The sequence below is a fragment of the Vidua macroura genome, chromosome 1, assembly GCF_024509145.1.
Source record: "Vidua macroura isolate BioBank_ID:100142 chromosome 1, ASM2450914v1, whole genome shotgun sequence".
NCBI classification, from domain to species: domain Eukaryota; kingdom Metazoa; phylum Chordata; class Aves; order Passeriformes; family Viduidae; genus Vidua; species Vidua macroura.
In genome coordinates, this window is record NC_071571.1 from 84,605,510 (window position 1) to 84,619,584 (window position 14,075).

Consider the following 14,075-nt stretch of genomic DNA (forward strand, 5'->3'; position numbering starts at 1 on the left):
GAACAGTTAATAATCACTAATTAAGCCTTGCAGCATTTCTGGAAGGGATATGCAACTTGAATAATACATTACTCAGGGGACCCAAACTGTAAGCTTTTTGTGTGACCCACAGGTTAACTGGGAAATTCTGGATAAAATACATCTCAAGGCCTAGGATGTTAATGTCTTTTTAAACTCAACTCCAGTGAAATAGTCCCACTATGACGTCTGCTCCATGGAGGCAAAAGAAACAGACCACAAATAGGGATGCAGGGTTCTAGCAAATGCAAAATAATGGAGAAGGGCAGTGATGGGAATTTAGAATGGATTACACTTTACTCCACATGCTCAAGATTTCATTTGAGGTTTGGTTATCAGGTGTTTTCTTCCAGTTAATTTCTTATCAAGCAAAGCAGCCTTGTAAAAAATTGGACAGTGATTATAAATGTCCCACTTTCACTAATGCCTTCCGTAGACAGAAGGTATAACACAGTTACTTTATACTTAAGGGCCACAAGTTCTTCTACAGGTAGCATGTTTGCTGTATCAAAAGGCCAGGCTAGTTTAGAGTCTGCTCTCACTCATACCATCAGTAATTTAGAACAACTTCATTGAAGTCATTAAGTGGGCTCAGTCCAGCACAAGTCTAGTCCAAATGTAAAGCTGAAAATATGAAATAATAATGGCTTCTGTGTGAAAGAGAGAGGCCACAATGAAATTTTGTGGCCTTAATACCATTGAAGGCACTTTGTGATAACCATTTGGCAGCTGGATTTTTTCCTCTCAGATGCATCCAAAGCACAAACATGTCTTTAAGGTTCCTCCAATCTTTCAATAAACCTAAATTCTGTTGCTGATTTCAGATTTTTTTTCCCACTGAAGGAGTGAACTGGATTCTTCTCAATCTAGAAATTGCACTTAGATGCAATTTTCTCAAAGTTAGGAGAAGGAATATGCTTCTCATTTAACATCTGGTTCTCACCAAACCAATTAACCTAAAGAAAGTTTTCATATTTTGAGGAAGTGGTTGAAAGTTCTGTGGTAGTTAAAAGTGAAAACCAACAAAAACCCCAAAGAAACAAACAAAACCACCAAAGAAACATAAAAACCACCACAGCAAATAAATTAAGCAGTGTTGACTCTTTATTACTTTATTATTTAATAGTCCACCTGTTTGTAAGCCATTGAGATAGACAATCAGCTGTGTTTGTTCTGTTTAATAGATCTCCTTTTTGCATGAATCCACCTGTGATCTGTCTATCTTTTGGATTCATCTGGATGTCTATAAGCTGAATTCTTTGTCCCTTCTGTTGACCTTTTTTGTAGATGGAAGCTGATGGTGTCATTCACAACTTTATCCCCTCTTTTGAATGCAAATAGATATTATCAGGTATGTTCAACATGTGTTATGTAATGCTTATGGAAAGCTTTTGTATTTTATATCCTGCTTGGCAATTGTTTAAGACATGTTTGGAGCTGCAGATCACATCTTATTTGCACCATAATCTGATGTCCTGAGACCACCAGAAGAGGCCCACATAGGTACAGTAAACAAGTATTGCATGAGGTTGCACAAGCTAAATGTCGATGCATTAGGTAGGAGATAACCATTAGATAGGTGGGTTTATGTAAATTCCAATTTACAAATTCTCTCCATTTAGCTCCCTGGTATGCTTGATTTATGGAAAACCTCCACCTTGTACCTGTGCAGAATAAACAATGTCCTTTTCCATAAACATGACTCTTTGTCCATGTTTAGAGGATTCCCAAAATCTGGCAACAATTCTGTGATAAACTTAATATTTGACATTTTTCATCAATTTGTGTGTTAGCTATATGCATGGCTACATCTTTGTGGAAACATTTCCCTGAAGTTATCCTAATGCTAACTCACTTTCATATTACGTCTTTGGTACAGAATCATTGCATGCAGTCTAGTCAAGCTATTTCCTATTTCAAGTGTAATTTTATTATTCTCAAATCTGATACCTTCTCTGTCTATCCAAAACCACAACAGCTTCTTGACAAGTGTTCAGTATGCTCCTGTCCTCCTCTCTCACTCTTAAACTGAGACCAGAAAAAGAAAACCACAGACATGCACTTTGAAAAGGTCAAGTTCTGCTCTCAGCAGCAGCAGCATACTTGAATATAGACTTAGACCCTAATGGGTGCTGTCTGTCAGACTATCTGATAACTAAAAATGGCAAAAATGTCTCCCTCTCAGTAGTTACCAAGTTATAAAAAGTAATGTTAGAACAAGAAAAGTGCTGCTAATAAGAGAAATTTTGATTATAAGGACATAAATGTGATCTCATAATTCTAAATAATAAAAGTAGTAGGAAAATAGCCCTACTGCGGATACTAGCACAGATGATGGCTTATGCTGGCATAGCTTACCTTCTTTGTGCATAACCTGTGGCACTTTGGATAAATAGAAATAAGCATGCATCATTTTACCTACAATTTAGTCTGAAGCAGTGACTCAAAGGCCACCACATCATGAAATGGCTGTGGCCCTGCTAAATCACCATCATCACAAACATGTTGAGAAGATATTTGACCACTTTCTTTATGTAAATAGATTAACTGACTTGGTTGCATAAATTATTTTATTCTCATTATTGTTGGTGGATTGCAATTTTGAATATGATTTATTTATTTACCTCTCCCTAGATGTTTTTTATCTTACAGTATTGAGACAGATTTAGGCTTTGTTTATGCCTGTGTTCTGTAGAAGTTTTTGTTCTAAAACAGTACATTTCCATAGGTTTCAGAGCATCACCTAGACAAGATAAAACTACGCTGTCTGCTAAATTGAAATCATAAACACCCTCTGCTAAAACAAAAGTATACGATTTCTCAGTGCTCTTCCAATTAAGTTCAGAATAAGCAAAAAAATCCCTAAAGTTTGTGATCCTTCTTTGTTTTTCACTTGGTCTGGCATATATGCATGCAAACCTTACAAAGCGTCAACGAGGGAAAGAGTGTGAATACTCAAAAAAATCAATTACTATTTTCTTTAATGTCAACTAAAATAATATGTGAAATCCATCTTCTGGAAATTACTCACAACAAGTGAAAAGGGAACTTTCAATTCAGTGAAAGAATCAATTTGGTGAAAGAATTAGTCATGTAATCTGAAACTTGTGGCTGTGAGATGAAATCAAGGGAAAGGAGGGATGCACAGAACTGATTCTTGATGGATTTAAATTAATGAAGCTCTTTTTCAGGAGACCTAGACCAAAGGAGATCAATGAGAAATTTAGTGAGTTGATGACATACAGAGTTTGCTATATGAGTTCTCTCCATGCAAGATATTATTCTACTGTTTTGTATTCTTCTCTAACCTTCAAAAGAAATATGTTGCCCTGATTTTTAAAAGTGTTAAGTTTTCTTTTATAGTTCTTTTGAAAGTTTTAAAGTTCTCATAAAACTTCTTTAGCCTTCTGATAATGTTTACATATTTCCACTGGAGTTCTCATGCACTATTCATGTAAATAATTATTGTTTTACATTCTTCTCTGTGGGAGGAGAGAATTGATAAACTGTTGGTTTGACCAGTGTGGCTGGAGAGGTGGTAATTCCATCCTCCAATCCACGGTCACCTTTGAAATTCTATAAATACCAGATGTTCAAATAAAACTTCCTTTTTTTTCTCTTTTGAACTTACCAAACTTCTGTGTACTTATTTCGTGTCCAATAGCGACAAGAAATATTATAGAATATAGTTATATTACTATCTTATTATTGTGAATTTGCCATTATTTTTATTGTGTACTACCAGCAAGCTCCAGTTGTGTTATGATATCACTGGTTTCAGGAACTTTGGGCTCATAGACTTGAACTGACTGTTTTCATTCACAGGAGTTGAACAGAAAAGAACTGCATGTGTTTTGAGAAAGGTGTTTAAGACACGAACAGAGCATAAAATAACATGTTCTGCAAATATAATTCAAATATCATTATACTTGATAGTTTGGGGATTTTTTTTTTTACTTTCAGCAGAAACCAGAGGAAAAGGACAGTAACTGGTCAGTGGCTTCATGTGAGGACAAGGGACCTTGAAGGAGTGAACTGAAACTAGACAGTTGACACAACAAAGAATATGCAGAGTAAAAACAGTCCTGGCAATAGAAAATATACGCTACTCTGCTCATCCAGTCCTGTGCTGTCTCCTCTCACGTCTAATATTCTGACTGACAGCCTATAGAATTTTTTTCTGGGCATTTGATCACACTACTTTTGAGGTAGGCTGTCTGGAAAAGCAGAATGCACATGTTAAAAGGGGTTTTTTTCAATTTTGTTCCTCATTCATGTAGATCAGGACCACTGGTAATATCAGAGCTGTGGATATAGATTCCTGACTATTTAATGTTTTGCGTTTTCCTCTTATTGATGCATCTGCTTTGCAGACAGGATGCAGGAATTGTTCAATCTGCAGGTAGTAGGAGCAAGCATCAACCCAATACAGCTACCTGGGTGCTGCTGTACCACTGTGCATCTGCCCAGAATGTGCACACAAGAGCACGGTACTTGCTCTGCAACAGGTGTTAAGGTGCATTAAAAAGGCTTTCAAAGGGACTTCAAAGTAAAAAAAAGAGTATCCCACTCATGAAGTCTTTGTTTCTCAGTCTCAATGGGATGTTGGTGCAGAAAACTCAGAGAAGGAGGATGAAATCTGCTGCTTGAAGTTGTGCATGCTTTGGATATTACAAGGGAACACAGGGAGCTGCAGTCTTGAGTTTATCTGCATATCCTGATGTAATTTGAGGTTTTGCTAGAAAATTCACAGTGCCGTTCAGATTCTTTTGTTTCTGTTTTCACCAAAACAAGGAGAGCATCTGTAGGGTTTCCTGCAGATCCTGACCAATCACAGGACTTCCTGTGTTTCAGACTTTAGACAGTCTACTGACTCCATTATATGATAGTGCTGGAAATTTAGGATGAATGTAGCCTCAATATTTAAATAGTGTGATGTTGTACATATACTATTACTATCTGCAAGTCAGGGAAGAGTTGAAGCACACACAGTATCACCAGTATTGCAAAACTGAGGAATTATTTTAAAAAAGGTAATAAAAGATGGATATTCCTGAAATTGCTAGAAACACTTTTTCTCACTACTAAGTAACTCTTAGCTTAGTTTAGGAAAAACAGCAGGTTTTCATCAAACTTTGTTGGGCTTGAGAACAACAGATAAAGATCATATTGGAAAATTTAAAATTAAGCGAGTGTACTGTGATGATGTTACAAGCAATTGAAAGAAGGTTAATGGTGGCTTCTTAATATATCTGTTACTATTAGTTTCAGAAAATCAGCTAAAGCCACTCAGACAGCTTTGGTCTCCATCTAGGCTTCCTACAAGTTCTCTGAGCTCTAATTGAGATAGCAAAAAAATGTGTTAGTTTCTAATGTGTTACTTGTTTGAAGTCACAGAAACAGTATTTATTCAGCAAAATGTCCTTTGCTTTTGAAAATCAGTTCATTGAACCAGATGACCTGCTGCTGGTAAGAATAGATGGAAAAAATTCCATTGATACCATGCACAGTTATCTCACTATTCAAAAATGCATATAAGCTCACTTATTTCTATTGCTTAAACAGATCCAAATATCTCCTATTCAAAATAACACTTGAAATATGGAACATAAAATATAAAGCTTCAGATTTTGCTGGTTTTCATCATTTGATGTGAACTTCTATATTGCTTTCCTCACTGAAAATAGAAAATACTGAAATGAGGTGCAATCCAGCATCATGTATTTGTCAACAATCCATGAAATCTTTCATTGACCTAAACAAAGGCAAATTATTTGTTATGGGTATTCCTAAGGCACAGCACTATTAGTCTAAAATTGAATAGAGCCTGCAAAGCAATTCTATAGAAGCAAAATCAAGGAAAGAATTTATAATCATAATTATGAAGCCATACCTCAGAAGAGGATCAGTCCTCAAAGTGAGACGGAAATTGGAAAAAATAAATAAATGAAAACTATAGCTGTTAATTTCTTCCTTATTTATTTTAGATTGTGTATTAAATCTTACACAGGATTATTACTTGAAGTGTATCTGACAGTAAGAGGCAACCATTTTTTTGGTTTATTTTATAAACTACATTTGTGATAAAGGGTTGACACAGCTGATATGAAGGAACATTGATAGGACCTTGGTACCTAGAAATAAATTCAGCCCTGTTGTGTGCAGTAACATTTTTCATGTAGGGGAAATAGCAATCTATTTCTAGTTCTGCTGTACTCTTAAGAAATGCACCTTTCCTCCCACGGTAAGAACTTATTGCATTTTCACAACTCAGTGGACTGTTAGTAAAACATTTTAGGCACAAAATCCAGCAAGATGCAGTCAAGTGTACTACAGACTTGAAAATCACTCACTGAAAATTGTAAGTGCTCTATGTGAGTTAGTTAAGTCCAATTCTTCCCTGATTAGTACAAATACTTCAGTTCTTCCTTCTCATTCATTGGTCAAATCTCTCAAGTGCGATATAAATCCCTTTTTAGTTTATTTATTTGTTTATTTTTTGTCTTATGATATATTAAAAAAAAAGTAATTCACTGCAGTTCTGCTTATTTAGCAAGTTGAATTGCCAATGGCAATCTGGAGATAATATGCAGCTCAGCTAAGCTTTCAAAAATCATGTTATAACTGATGAAATTTTTTCATTGCTAGGATTAATATTCAGCCACAGAATAAATTAAGCAGTTAGTCTTACTATTGAGAAAAAAACCTCAATAACTTCTAACACTTTTCAGTATGTAACCTCCTTCTGAATTACTTAAAATGAGCATAGTAAATATCTGAAAGGAAAACTTGTCATGATAGCATTAAGTTGGCTTGCTGTTTATTTTGTAATGAATTTATTGAAAGTAGGTTTTCCATCGTGAAGTTTACAACAATACAGTTCTGTCAAAGTTTAATATTTCCTAATCTGCTTGTTTGAAGGAGACACGTGACTCCCTGGTTTGGAAGATGTGCTTTTGAAGCTGGCACAGGCATGAACTAGTGGATCATGGTGCTCACGGTTATCAATAGAACAGCCTTTTCAATGGCCCCAGTGGGTGTCTGGAACAGTAGGAATTCAGAGGTGTTCTGAGGTGTGTTGGCAGTGACAGTGAGCAGGAGTCTCAAAGGGGAACTTTCCAAGCAGGTAGAGGTGTCTTGAATGGGACAAAAAGGAAAGAAATATATATACCCTTAAAATGTATAGAAAGCAGGTTCCAAGGCCAGTGACAATATGCAGAGGTACAACACAGCAGTTACTCCAGGGAATAATGAGTTGAATAGACCATTGGGTGAGTTATCATCTGCACTGTGCCAATTGACCTCAAGGGCAAGGAATGGGTTTGGACATGCCATATTTGCTACTGTAAACAGAGAAAAGAATTTCCCATCCTCAATGACTTTTCTTTATGAAAACACTGATTCAGGGCATATTACAGCAACACACATGTTGTCTTGCAGTCAAATTTGGTTGAAAGCCTTGAGGTGACCAGGTAGTCTCAACTCATGCAGTGCCTATTCTTTATTTTGTGCCCTCAATTGTCCTTTTTCTAGTGATCAAGACTTTACATCACTACCTTAGAAAATGAGAATGTAATTTTAATGTTAGGAAGTAGGTTGAAAATTAATGGAAAGTAAAGTAATAGGTAATGTTTGCAAAATTATGCCTTGCAGTGTAGAATATCTAGGTCTTACATAGCCTTAGTGTTTTCTGGGATGAGTAGGGCACAGTTTGGAACCAGACTAATTTCTCTGGAGTAACGTAGTCCATTCCTTTTATAAAGTGGGGCATGTCCCCCTCAGCTGGTTAAAGGTAATGCTACACCTACTGTGTATTTGAAGGTGATATGTGCTGTAAATATTAGGGGCTTGTACTCCAGGGTGTTGGTAAGAATGAGATAGGAAAACAAGGCAAAACAGACTTCCAAGTTCAGTGAATCCATCATTCTCCTATATCTAGCAACCATGGTGGCAGTTTATCAAATTTGTTGTTAACAACCATCAAATGAATTTATTTTTTTTAATTTTTTTTTTAAATTCTTCCTGTACTTTTGATTTTGGCAATTTCATGTGAAAATAAGTACTGGAGTTTACAGTTAATGAATGGAAATTTCCTTGAATCAGTTTTTAATCAAAAACTTTCATGTCATCATGTTCCTTTGCATTTACAATATGAGGCAAGCAACAGAATTTCTAATTTTTTATTATTTTCTTATATAATCTACTTTGATCATGTTTCTGTTTTCTGTTTCTTCAGTGATCAGTCCTAACTGCTCAGTTTCTTTTTCTATTCAAACATTTCCAGTCCACTTTTCATACTTTTCAATAACCTAGGAACTAACCAAAGTTCTTCCAGGTCCCTTTTGGGATAAGTGATCAGCACTGTACACTCCAAATGAGGTAATATCATTAATTACAGAAACTCATCATATGGCAATGTTAATTACTCTATTATTCTTCATGTAACATAACCTGTTAGGCTCCCAGCTACAGCTGCATCAAGGAATCTATAGCAATTTTCAGGTCTGCTGAAGGAGTTGCTTCCACAAATTTAGAGCCCTCTGAGATGCTGGAAAAATGTGAAATTTCCTTTTCAATTGGAAATCAAATATTTATTTTGTTGATGAATAAACAACCTGAATTAAGGATGTCCAAAATTTCTTTCAATCTCTGTGACCTTTCCTGACTCTAATGACTTTGTAGCATCTGCAATCTTCAGTAAGTAGAGCCACTCCTGTTCTACAGTTCTTTTAAAACTATTGAACAGCATTGAACAATAAAAGTTTGAATGCAGTAAAGTCTTTGTTGTGTTCAGTTAGTTGCTTTGGTTTGGGTTTTAACTGGTTGTTTCATTGTGCTCTTTGGCCTTTTCTTCATGACAATGTTTTCTTCATGACAATTCCTTTCAAGATAATTTTATTTCATAGACTCACAGAATATCTCAAGCTGGAGAGGACCCATAAGGATCACCAACTCCCTGCTCCTTGCTGAACTGCCCTAAACCTAAAAGATATAACTGTGAGCATCACCCAGACACTTCTTGAACTTTGACAGACCAAGTGCCCTGACCACTTCACTGGTGAGCCTGTTCCAGTGACTGACCCCCGTTTCAGAGAAGAAACTTTTCCTAATGTCACATATGAACTGCCCTGAGCTTCATTCTATTTTCTTGGGTCCTACCACTGGTCACCAGAGAGAGGAGATCAGCACCTGCCTTGCCACTGCCCCCCCTGAGGGCTGCAATGAGGTCAGCCTCAGCCTCCTCTTCTTCAAGCCAAACAAACCAAGCGACCTCAGCCATCCTTTGTAAGCCTTGCCCTTGAGACCTTTCACCATCTTGGATGAGCTGCTCTGGACACATTACTATAACGTGATGTTCATCTTATATGAGGAACCCAAAACTGCAGGTAACGCTTGAGGTGAGGCTGGGCCAGCACATGTAGACTGGGATAACCACCTCCCTCAACCAGCTAGCAATGCAGTTCTTGATTCTCCACGGGATGTAGTTGGTCCTTTTGGTCTGTTTGTTTCATAGAATCTTACTCAGAACCATGCCAAAGGCTCTTAAGATGTTTTACAAAATTATGTGAAATATTTTTTCTTCATCTACCACTTTATAGATCTATTCAAAGAACTTAAATAAAAAAAAACTAAGAAATGAGATTTTCCTTTGCAGAAGCCATGTTGTTTTTATTCTGCTTCATGATATCCTAGACACTTCAGTTTTTACGCTTGGTAACCATCAATTCAACTAACATGCTAGGTACAGACATAGACCTTGAATCTCTAAATACTCTTTTAAGAAAAAAATTCTTACTATGAATTAGATCAGATGGCTAATCTGAGAATTCTAATTTAAAAAAAGATGCTCTACCAGTATACCAAAATTTGGTTATTCTTAATGAGTAGTATCAGTGGTTTGGCTTTAATTCACAGTAGAAGAAGACTAATTAAACTAGAAAGGTCTCTGTGCTAGTAATTTCATTAACTCAAGTCCTGTTCTCTCTGTCATTTCTTGAAATAGGCATACCATGAGATTTCTACCAATTGAAATGCTTTTATGTTTTGGGTTGTTTTTTTTTTTTTTTTTTTTTTTTTGTTTTTTTTTTTGAAGAAGAAGGACAATACAAATAATTTTCTTGAAAACTGACAATAACTTTTTTCTAAAATAAGAATAGATCACACCAAATATCTATTGAGCTGAACAGTCAAGATCATGGTCGATAGAAGATATATAAGGTTAAGTATAAGAACAGGACAAGTAAGTAGTGATACTTCTTGAAAATACTCTGCAGCCTTCAAAAATTTATACTTAGGGATTTCTTCAGCTAGACACTTAAACTGTCTGTTTAATAACTCTCTATGGAATTTTCTATGATGTTGTTCAATCACTCTGAACTTGTCAACTTTTAGCAACCATATCATCCTTAGTATTGATGATTAGGGGCTAAAATGGCCAATTCTGAACATTTTTGTTCAACCCTTCAGTGAATCCACATAAAAGTGATTAAGTTTTATTATTTTGCAGGAGACATTCAAACCAATTTACTGATATTAGAAATGGTTTAGAAAAAAAAAAAATACAGCTCTTTTTTGCAGCACAGAAAAGACTATAAAATTTACAGTGCAATTCTATAGTGTAGGAGGCATTCCTACAGCTGTTGTTAAGGTCTGTGTTGCACTTGGCATCAGAGCAGAATCAGTCCATTAGGCAACAAGGCTTCTGCAGAATAAAGGATATTATAAGAGTCCATTATTTCACCATTAGAGCCAATGTATACATGTGGCTGCTTATACTCTTTTTGCATAAATTTGAGTATATTCATCCTGCCTGCTATAGTTTCAGAGGTGATTAGTCTTCAGTATAGGCCCTGGGTAATGACCTCAGCAAAGAAGGCTAAGGCCTCTACCACATTCACAAAGTGACCCTTGTGCACATGGAAAAAGTGCAAAAGAGCTCAAAGCTAAACATTATCCTGTACTCACCTCCTGTATAATTTGATTGCAAAGAATTTTTCATGTTGTAGGTTCATATGACCCTTGATTAGTATGTGAAATTTATGTTGGCACTTTCAGTGATGTTAAGAATGCCTCCTTTGAGGTATCAAGAAGCATTTTTCATTTATGTAATGATGACTTTGCTTGGCATCAAAGTTTTGTTAATCACAATCTCTTCTGTTCTTGCTTCATGAGTAGACAATCAAATCAGACAGGTCTAGATTCCTGAAACTAACTGAGATGCATGAATTTCAGCAGGTTTGAGGCCAATAACATGAGGATAAAATACAGTACAAAAGGATAAAATATAGTATAAATGCAGTAATACTTTAACCATATGTTTCTAAGATTTTCCTGCTGTTTAACTGAGGCAGAAATGAACAAAATCAAAAATTTAGTTTAAAATAAAAGATCCTGACATGCTCTAGAGATGTGATATCAACATGATAAAATTATTTAATCTATTTTTCCTTCTAGTTTGAAACCTTCAAATTGGAAAAGCGGATGTTTAAGTCTTATTTCCATGTAAATTGCTTTAAGGTATCTACATGTAAAGATTCGTGGAAAGAATAAATAGTAATTATCATTGCAGACAGCTCAAACTGAAAAGAACGCTGCACTTCACAGCAGCAATTAAGGAAAGCAAACTTGGTAAGATGGATAATGAATAGGATATAAAACACACAAGTATCCCATTGGTAATCAATGCAACACTCTCCTCAGAGTCAATTCAGAAAAGGATAAAGAAATAAAGAGTGTTCAGAAGTGAGCAGTGAGAAATATAAGATGTGAGGCTTTCAGTAAACTGTTCTATGAAGCAAAATTAAGATTGAGCATCAAGATTGAGTAATTTGGCAAGTGGATTCATAGAAGCGATCCATTAACATATATCACAGAGAATCAAAGAAGAGTTTAAATTGAAGGGATCTTTGGAAATCAGTCATCTTCTCAAGCAAGATCAGCTAGAGCAGGTTTTCCAGGACTATGTCCAGTTACATTATAAATATCTCCACAGAGACTCCACAATGGTTTCAGGTAATCGGTTACGGTGTTTGACAACCCTCAGTGTAAAAAAAGAGGGGTGTGCATATACATATCAAGATATATAGGTAGACAGATAAAGATATAGCAACAGTCATATAGATACATACACATGTATTTACCTTCATCCTGCCAGCCCATGTGACTAGGAGTGGCATGCATGGGCGGGTAAGATGAAAAGAAATTTATGAATTCCTACTTACTGAGTCATTCTTTCTTCCTGTCTGTGATAGCAAAGACCTTACCAGAAGATGTGGATTTCCTAAGAATTCATTTTCAAGCTCCAGTAACTATGAAAAGCTATGAATAGTTGTAGATGTGCACTAAATATTTGAAAATACCGTTGCTTGTTCAACTCATTCTCAAAATATAAATGACATCAGAAGCTCAACAGAATACTAAGCGATGATATTGCTGATGTTATGCTCATTTTAAATGGACATTTAAACTGATAAAAAAATATGTCTTTCAGAAGAAGATTTGGAATTTGATTATTTCAATTTTGAAGATATTTTTGAGAAATACCTTCAAAGACAGAAATATTGTAACCTTAAAGCATATTTCTCTGTAACTGCTTACTGAATGATTTTTTAATCTTCCTCTAAAATATCAGCTAAGCTTTAGTACCAGAGATTTGTCATTGGATTGTGAAAATACTGTCTCTGATCTCTTGTAGTCATTCTTGGTGTATTGGGTTTGTGTGGCCAAGCTTAGGTAGTGGTGGGGTGACAGAGATGGCTTTTGTCCAGCCAGGGTCAACCCAATACACTTGGAAGAGAGCAAACATATTTGGATCTTTCCAGAATTCTTTTTTTTTTCAATATTTTACTATTTTGCTTGATTTCTGTCTGTAAATAGTGATTTTAAAAAATTATCATTGTAAATTTTACATGGTGTGAGAAATATCTCATGGCCATCTAGCAGCACATTTCTCATTAAATGACATAGAATGGTTAATCAAATAATAAAGTGATTTTTTTCTTCTTTTTTTCACAGACTACTCAAACCCCAATTACAAATTCCTTTCCTTTTTAAGTTTTGTTTACTTTTGTATTAATTTTTTCTCACCCAAAATTGATCACTGCAGCCTCTTCTCTTATTCCCACATTCTATTCTGATCCCAGATACATGAATATTTTAAAAAAACCCATCAAAAACTTTGTTTGCAGTGTGGAAAAATAAGAAAGTATCCTGGGGCATTTCTCATATATTAATTATAGCTCTGGTTGATTTCCAGAAGCAACTGTTTTAGAAACCTGCCCATGGAAAGTGAAACTGATCAAAGAATTTGTATTAAAAATGCTGCCTATTAAAAAAAAAAAATAAATAAAAACTATTTGTTTCAGCCAGAAAATAGAATAGTGGACACAGGGATTTAGATATAAGTGTCATCAAGAAAAAAAGCAGGAAATGAGAAAGTCAAATACTCAAAGTATCTTTAATGACACAGCAGGAGATACATAGATATAGAACATGTATACATAGACACACGTATGTCACATGTACGTGCACACACATATTCTTCCACTTGTTTTATTCTCTGGATCTTGCTTATTATCTTGTTTATTATCATCAGCAAAGATAATACAACATAGTGTACTAACCTATCGTCTGGTCCAGATTTGTTCCATGTGGTTTGGTAACATAATTTTTTTTTTAAATGGAGCCTTAAATTTTTACATCTGTCTCAGATTTTCATTGAGTTGTTTGAGTCTGATTTAAAAAAAAACTGAATACTTTTATCTGTAGCTGGAGAAAAGATGCAGAATTCTAAAGGGAGATGACAAGAAGACTTATCAGTTAAATGTAGGCTTCTTGCCCCACTATATCATAGTATTTAAGGAGGACATGCAAAATCCACTGAGTTATCAATTGCTACCTGCGAGATAGGGCATATATTGTGGCATATCTAGAAATAAGAGATTTAGTTCCACATCTCTCAGAAATTTCTAGCAAAATGTTGAATCAACAACTCGTCCCTAATGTAATGATCAGTCTAACTAGGAAAGGTTATTCCTTTAAAGTGTTGCCCATACAAC

The 14,075-nt window shown here is 35.4% G+C and overlaps 1 long non-coding RNA gene across 1 annotated transcript; it reads left to right on the plus strand.

Annotated features, from left to right (window-relative positions):
• Window positions 1–281: 281 nt before the first annotated feature.
• Window positions 282–4,139, plus strand: LOC128803344 (uncharacterized). The gene is made up of 3 exons (XR_008435702.1): window positions 282–344; window positions 1,306–1,369; window positions 3,982–4,139. It is a non-coding gene; the product is annotated as an uncharacterized LOC128803344 (long non-coding RNA).
• The last annotated feature ends 9,936 nt before the right edge of the window (window positions 4,140–14,075 follow it).